This window comes from Phocoena phocoena, chromosome 10 (assembly GCF_963924675.1).
Source record: "Phocoena phocoena chromosome 10, mPhoPho1.1, whole genome shotgun sequence".
Classification (NCBI taxonomy): domain Eukaryota; kingdom Metazoa; phylum Chordata; class Mammalia; order Artiodactyla; family Phocoenidae; genus Phocoena; species Phocoena phocoena.
In genome coordinates this window covers 57,079,043-57,086,063 of record NC_089228.1, presented here as the reverse complement: position 1 = coordinate 57,086,063, position 7,021 = coordinate 57,079,043, and the positions used below count along the sequence as shown (strand labels likewise).

The window sequence follows — 7,021 nt, the reverse complement described above, 5'->3', positions numbered from 1 at the left end:
TGTATAGTTAAATAAATTATACAGTAGGCTACCATGAAAATACAGTAAACGATTGCATACATAGCCACTGAGCAGGTGTTTATAAAATGCTCATTGAATCAACTTGTCAGGACAGAATTAATTCTGGAGAGTGAGCTACATGGAGTTCTCCAGCTGTAGCCTATCTACTCTACTACCTCCACCAGCCCCCATGGCACTGTCCACAGAGATGGCACCTCTGCCCTCACTATGGGCCATCACACCTAGAGAAGCCTGTTACTACTGTGACCTGGACTTCAGAGGACTGAGGTCACCGTTGCTACTTACTCTTGACTCCTGGGTAAGCCTTCACACTCACCTGTCAAAAAGGTGTGTCTGTGGGTGGGGGGGCAGGGATGGTCAGAAGATGAATTGCCCATGGGCACAACTGACTGGCCACCTGTTTCTGCAAATAAAGTTTTATTAAAACTTAGTCATGCCCATTCATAAAAGTATGGTCTAAGGGTGATTTCAGCATTACAACAATAGACTTGAGTAGTTGTGACAGAGATCATCTGACCCACAAAGCCTCAATTATCTACTGTCTGTCCCATTAGAGAACAATTTTGCCTACACCTTGCCTGGATGCATGGGGCCAGATCATAGCAATTATTGTAATGAAATTCTTATGTGGCATTTACTGTTCGCCAGGTAGTAGTCTAAGTTCTTTTCATGTGTTAATATTCCTCACAATCCTATGAGGAAACTAAGGCGCTAAGAGGTTAAAATAACACAGCTAACAGGGACCAGCCTAGATAGGAGATGTACTGCAGAGTAAGTAGGTTATCACAGGGCTCCAAAAATGATGAACAAAATCATAATTTGGAAGCTCTAGTAGAGAAGCAAACAAATCATGACGGACATTGTAAGAACAATGCGATCATGGAAGCAGGTTATTACTAATAACCACATTTTGATCAGCTGCAGATTTCTCTTGTGTATGGAATTAGATGAAAAAGTAATGTTTAAGAAAATTAAAAACACAGAAATTACCCCAAAAAGCTGTCTTCAAAAATTATTTACTCCAGAGTTTCTATATTTAAAGTATAATTTATGCTTCAAGGTAGTCCCTTTGAGATACTCTTCATTTACTAAAAGTAATTCAAAATGTTTTTGAAACTTATATTTGAAAATTATCTTCAGAACCAGTTTACTCACACAAGAAACCCAGTGTTTTTAATTTATGGTTCCATAGTTATAAAGTTTATTTTAGTCCCAAGTGGTATTATTGATATTATTTAGTTTTATGGCCCGCTTTATTCACCAGATATGACCCCTCAGAGACTTCTGACTTCTTTAGAGAAGTAAATCCACCCCAAAGCAATTTTAAGGATGAAGATTTTCCATAGCCTTATCTGAATAGTTCACTGCTATACACCAGAACCTGGTGTAATAAATGTTCAAAAAATATTTGTGACCAAATGGTGACCTTCTCAAAAAGAAGTTCCAAAAATGTTACAGGAAATTACAACTACTGGAAAATCCATCAGGGTGGTTGCTTTGAAGAAACATGCATTTGGCTCATCAAATTCCTCTGATTCATCTATTCAACGAACACTCATGGAGAGCCAGAGATAGTTACATAATTTGTGGGGCCCAGTGCAAAATAAAAATGCAGGGTACCTTGTTCAAAAAGGAGGAAAAAAGTGTTTGTTTTTTTTCTTCTGAGTCTCCTTCTCAACCCGTCCTTTCGTTTTTTATTTGCTGCTCAGCATCGTGTCCCCTTGGACACATGGGTACTTGCAAAGAGAGTGCATATCCTCACAGATGCTGCAGACTCTGTGCAGGACTCCACATGTGAGCACAAGAACCTGCCCAATCCCTCATTGTTCCTGCACCAAAGCGGGGTGCTGGAGGGGAATGGGCGAGGGAGACAGTGATCACGGGTCGGAGGTGGAGGAGCCTCCCAGGGACCAGGTGGAACTAGGTGAGACCAGGTGGGAGCCTAGGCTCCACGCCCCTGGCACATGCTCCATCATTCCATCGACTTCACTTATAAAACATTAAATCCAAAGACAAATGATTCAGAATTTCAAGACTGCACTGATGAGCGATAAACCCCAAATGTTCATCTCCCTTCCAAGTGCTCCTGAAGATGGCCTTAGTGAGAACCCACTGTGTGCTAGGCCACGTGTGTAGCATGCAAACAAGACAAAGACAAGGTCTGTCCAGGAACCTCTATGTCTTAACAGGGAGAGCAGATAAGGAAAGAGGAAATGATCCTGCAGCGTTTAAGAGCATTGATACAAACACAAGCAGACCCTGGTAGCTTGTGTCCTGGTGTCAAGGAAGGAGTCTCCAGTACAGAGACTGCTCAGTGAAACCTAAAGTCGAGGAGGAATAAAACCAGAGGAAGATTGTAGACAGAGGAAATAGCCCTGGATGAACTAGGGGTGGAGAGCATGGGACATTGCAGGACCTGAAGAGGCTGGCTAGATCAGGAACACACATTTCAGGGCTGGCAAGTGGGAAGAGGGGGCTTTCTCCATTATGTTAGGGAATTCCAACATTTTCTGAGGGCAATGCGAGACATTTAGAGGAATTTAAGACGGTGAATGACTTGATCAGACCTATGTTGTCTAAAATCATTCAAGTTGCAGTGCGAAGAAGAAGAGTTCCAAAGGGTGGGAAATTTGGCAGAGAGAGCAGTCAGGGTCAAAGGAGAGGCAGTAGAGGGCAGTTTGGGGAGGTATGGGAGGCACTAGGTAACTAAAGGGGACTTGCACGGTATAAGGAAGAGCTTGGATACAGAAGATTGAGGCATGTAGAATTCCCTTCAATATTAATCTGGTAGGTGGGGAGCAGAAGTATCAAGACAGAGCAGGCTGAAACCTGCATTGAGCATGCTTCTTTGGAGGCCTGGACAAGATTAGCTATAGGCTCTGGCCACCCGTTGTTCTAAAATTGTGACACAGCATTGAAACCTGAGCGCTGTTCTGGGGCCTGTTAACAGCACTCAGTTCCACACCCTTCCTTACAAAAGAACTTACTCTGCAAAGCAAATATAACAACGCTGGGGGAATGTTATCTCAGCAATTCCATAAATGGACCACAGGTAAAATATGAAGACACATTTCGTTCCCTTTAAAAAGCATGGGATATGTGTCTCTCTTTAATCTTTAGGCCTGTGCACATAGAATAGCATCATGGGGTAAATGTTGGGGAGATGGTATCCTAACACATTCAATTTGCCCTACAACTTTCTGAGCACATGAAGTATCTACTGTATTTTAGCAATCCCTAGCTTGCCTGTCAGGTGCAATAAAAGTGACTGATAGTTTCAAAAGTAATTTGGAATCTGAATCTGATTTGCTGAACGGTGTGGCGAGTGCTGTAAGGGGATAGCAGAGCTGGTCCAAGGAGCTTGTTGGATGTGCAGAACTGTGGGCATTTGTACACACTTAAAGATCAGGAAGCACAGTTTTACTGTCTCCTTTCGGACCATAAGAAGGTTATCATTTGAGCTGGGAAAGCCATAGGCAACCATTGAGGGCAGAAATTTTAAAAACTGCTAAATAATGTGGCATGAAATAAAAGGGTAGTAAGACTTAATGAGAGAAGGGCTATCACCACTAATGTTCTCACAGGATATCAGAGTACCATTTCACTTCGGGTTGGGTTATAATTAATTGCTTTCATGCCTTCCATGTTGAATACCAATAAGTTCCCTAAGGACTAGAGACATGGCCCACTCATTTTTGCCTCCCTCTCAGCTCTGTACATTTTCCATAAAGTACATAAAGATTTGTTAGATGAATGAATTAAACACCTTCGTCTTTGGTAATATGATCCTGGCTGGTTTTTAACAGATTAAATTTTTAGGGGGATTTTCTTAGTGAAGACATAAGAAAATGTGCAGGGTCAGGACGCCTCTTGTTCATCCTTTACTGCATGTCCTGGTAGCCCCAACATTGCCCTTCAGCTCTGCATGGGAGGAGAGGGGGAAGCTGACCCTAACTGCACAGCAGTAGTCTAAGTCAAAGATATCAAACTAGCTCTTCAGGAAGTGAGCCGATTAAATGTGATTTCCTTAGATATGAGGCTAATAAACAAAATTTAGTTAAAGAATCAAAACTCTTTAGATTCTTATTTTCCCTAAAGTGGTACAAATAACTGATATCCTGTGATAAAAATAAATGAAGACCATGGGAAAATTTTCTCATTCTTCCCCAGTGCATTGTCTCCTCTTTCATGCCTTCTATGACATGAAAATCAGCAGAAGAACTTCTCTTTTCTTTCCCCTTTTGCTGGGTGGTAAATACCAGCTGGAGTTTTGTGAGCAGTGAGTAATACACCTGGCACAGGACCAAGGTAACTGCCACCTGAAAACTTTCCACTCTGCCATTATTCTCCAGCTCAGGAGTCTTATGGTCCAAATGGACGACTGGAGGAAACTACCCGTGTGAGCTCTCATTTATTTATTTTAAAATTTATTTTCTGTTGGACTATAGTTGATTTACAATGTTGTGTTAGCTTTAGGTGTATGGCAAAGTGATTCATACATATGTATACATATACATATATCTATTCATTTTCAAATTCTTTTCCCATGTAAGTTATCACAGAATATTGAGCAGAGTTCCCTGTGCTATACAGTAGGTCCTTGTTGGTTATCTATTCTATGTATAGTAGTGTGTATATGTCAATCCCAATCTCCCAATTTATCTCTTCCCCCACCTCTCACCTTTGGTGACCATAATGAGCTCTCATCTACAGGACATTTCCTATGGCGTGAGTGCCTGCTCAGGCTGCTGTCAACTCTCCATGGCCCTGTGCCCAGCCCATGCTTGAATGTCTAATCTCACAAGGGGTTCCTCCAGTTTCTTGGCACACAGCCAGCTCTCTCTCCCTTGGCCACAACTTGGCACATTCTCAGGGATGGAAACCGACTTTAATATCATAACAAGAAAAATACATTCAGACCATCAATGTAGCAGAGGCTGCCTTGACAGTTCCCTGCATGCACCCCTCAGGCTTGATTTGCAGGCTTCCAACAGTCAGTTTCTGCCTCTCTGTCCCTCCCGGCCACTTCCTTAAGCCCAGGGAGACTGCTGCCCCTGGGCACAAAGCAGACCTGAAGTTGAGAGAACAATAAGCCCTGGTGACTAGTACCCCTGCTTCCTTGCCCTTCCGTCAAGATAATTCTCCAGTGTGTTTTGTTTTTCACAGTAGGGTTAAGCTCCTGACTACCTTTGATAGGCTGCATTCTCCATCCCTATATCATCACCTGCTACCATCTAACATTTCCTAAATCTGGGAGGACGAAGCTTCCAGAGCCGCGTTGTTGAGGAAGATCTCAATCCCCATTGGAATGAGGTATTTGAGGTGATCGTCACATCAATTCCAGGCCAAGAGCTAGAGATTGAGGTTTTTGACAAGGACCTGGACAAGGATGACTTTCTGGGCAGGTGTAAAGTGAGTCTCACCACAGTCCTAAACAATGGCTTCCTTGATGAGTGGCTGACCCTGGAGGATGTCTCATCTGACTGCCTACACTTGCGTCTGACCCCCCGTCCCACTGCTGCTGAGTTAGAGGAGGTGCTGCAGATGAACCATCTGATCCAGACTGAGAAGAGTGCAGAACTGGCAGCAGCCCTGCTCTCTGTCTACCTGGAGCGGGCTGAGGACCTGCAGCTCCGAAAAGGTACCAAGCCTCCCAGCCCTTATGCTACTCTTGCTTTGGGAGATACTTCTCATAAAACTAAGACTGTTTTCCAAATGTCAGGAGTGCCTCCTCTCTCATCAGGAAACCAAACTCTGAGAGCCTGGAGTTGCAGGTTCCGGGTGAGGGGACTGGCACACTGGGCTTGTTATCCTTGCCTCTCTCTGAGCTCCTCGTTGCTGACCGGCTCTGCTTAGACCACTGGTTTGTGCTCAGCAATGGTCCAGGGCAGGAGCCACTGCAAGCACAGCTAGGGATCCTGGTGTCCCAGCACTCAGGGGTGAAAGTTCACAGCCACAGCTACAGCCACAGCTCCTCTTCTCTGAGCGAAGAACCAGAGCTCTGGGGGGGACTCCCTCACATCACTTCCTCAGCCCCAGAGCTCCGGCAGTGCCTAACACACAGTGACAGTCCCCTTGAGGCTCCAGCCTGGACTCTGGGCCAGGTGAAACTGACTGTTTGGTACTACAGTGAAGAACACAAGCTGGTCAGCATCATTCACAGTTGCTGGGCCCTTCGACAAAATGGACAGTATCCCCCCAACCCCTACGTGTCACTGTTGCTACTGCCAGACAAGAACTGGGGCACCAAGAGGAAGTCCTCACAGAAGAAGAGGACCCTAAATCCTGAATTCAATGAATAGTTTGAGTGGAAATTGTCCCTGGATGAGGCCTTTCGGCGAAAGCTGGATGTCTCTGTGAAGTCTAGTTCCTCCTTCATGTCAAGAGAGCATGACCTGCTGAGGAAGGTGCAGTTGGACCTCGCTGAGATAGACCTTTCCCAGGGTGCAGTCCAGTGGTATGACCTCATGGATGACAAGGGCAAGGGCAGCTCCTAGGAGCCAGAGATTACCAGCCTGACTGCTCTGTCTCCTTGCCTTGCCTCTCGCTGCATCACCACCTCAATGTGATGAGCCTAAAGCTTGGAGTCCGAGGGCAGAGCCTACACCCCTCAGCCATCTCACCTCCCAGGCCCATGATAGGGCCTTTGCGTGACCAAAGAGGAGGACTGTATGTTACCCTTTACTGCACGGCCTTTATCCTTCTGGGCTCCTGGGACAGGGACGTGAGCTGGCTATTTCCTGCTCTGCCTGCACATTCTCCTTTCTGCCCAGCTCCTCAGGACCTTCTGTGTCTGTGCCTGGCCACTGGCAGCACTAGCAGTGGCTAGCATTAGCTTATGCCAAATACAGCTTTTTGAAAGACCAAAAAACAAACAAACAAACAAACAAATAAAACCACATAGTTTCCCCAGGAAACTGCTAGCCCTTGAATTTTTGTCTCAGGTCCATTTCTGGGGAAACCCAAACCAAGATGATCAGTGGGCTCCTCCCAAAATTCT

The 7,021-nt window shown here is 45.0% G+C and overlaps 1 pseudogene; it reads left to right on the top strand.

Moving 5' to 3' along the window:
• The first annotated feature begins 1,878 nt into the window (after window positions 1–1,878).
• LOC136129597 (extended synaptotagmin-1 pseudogene) lies at window positions 1,879–6,518 on the top strand (annotated as a pseudogene).
• Window positions 6,519–7,021: the final 503 nt, after the last annotated feature.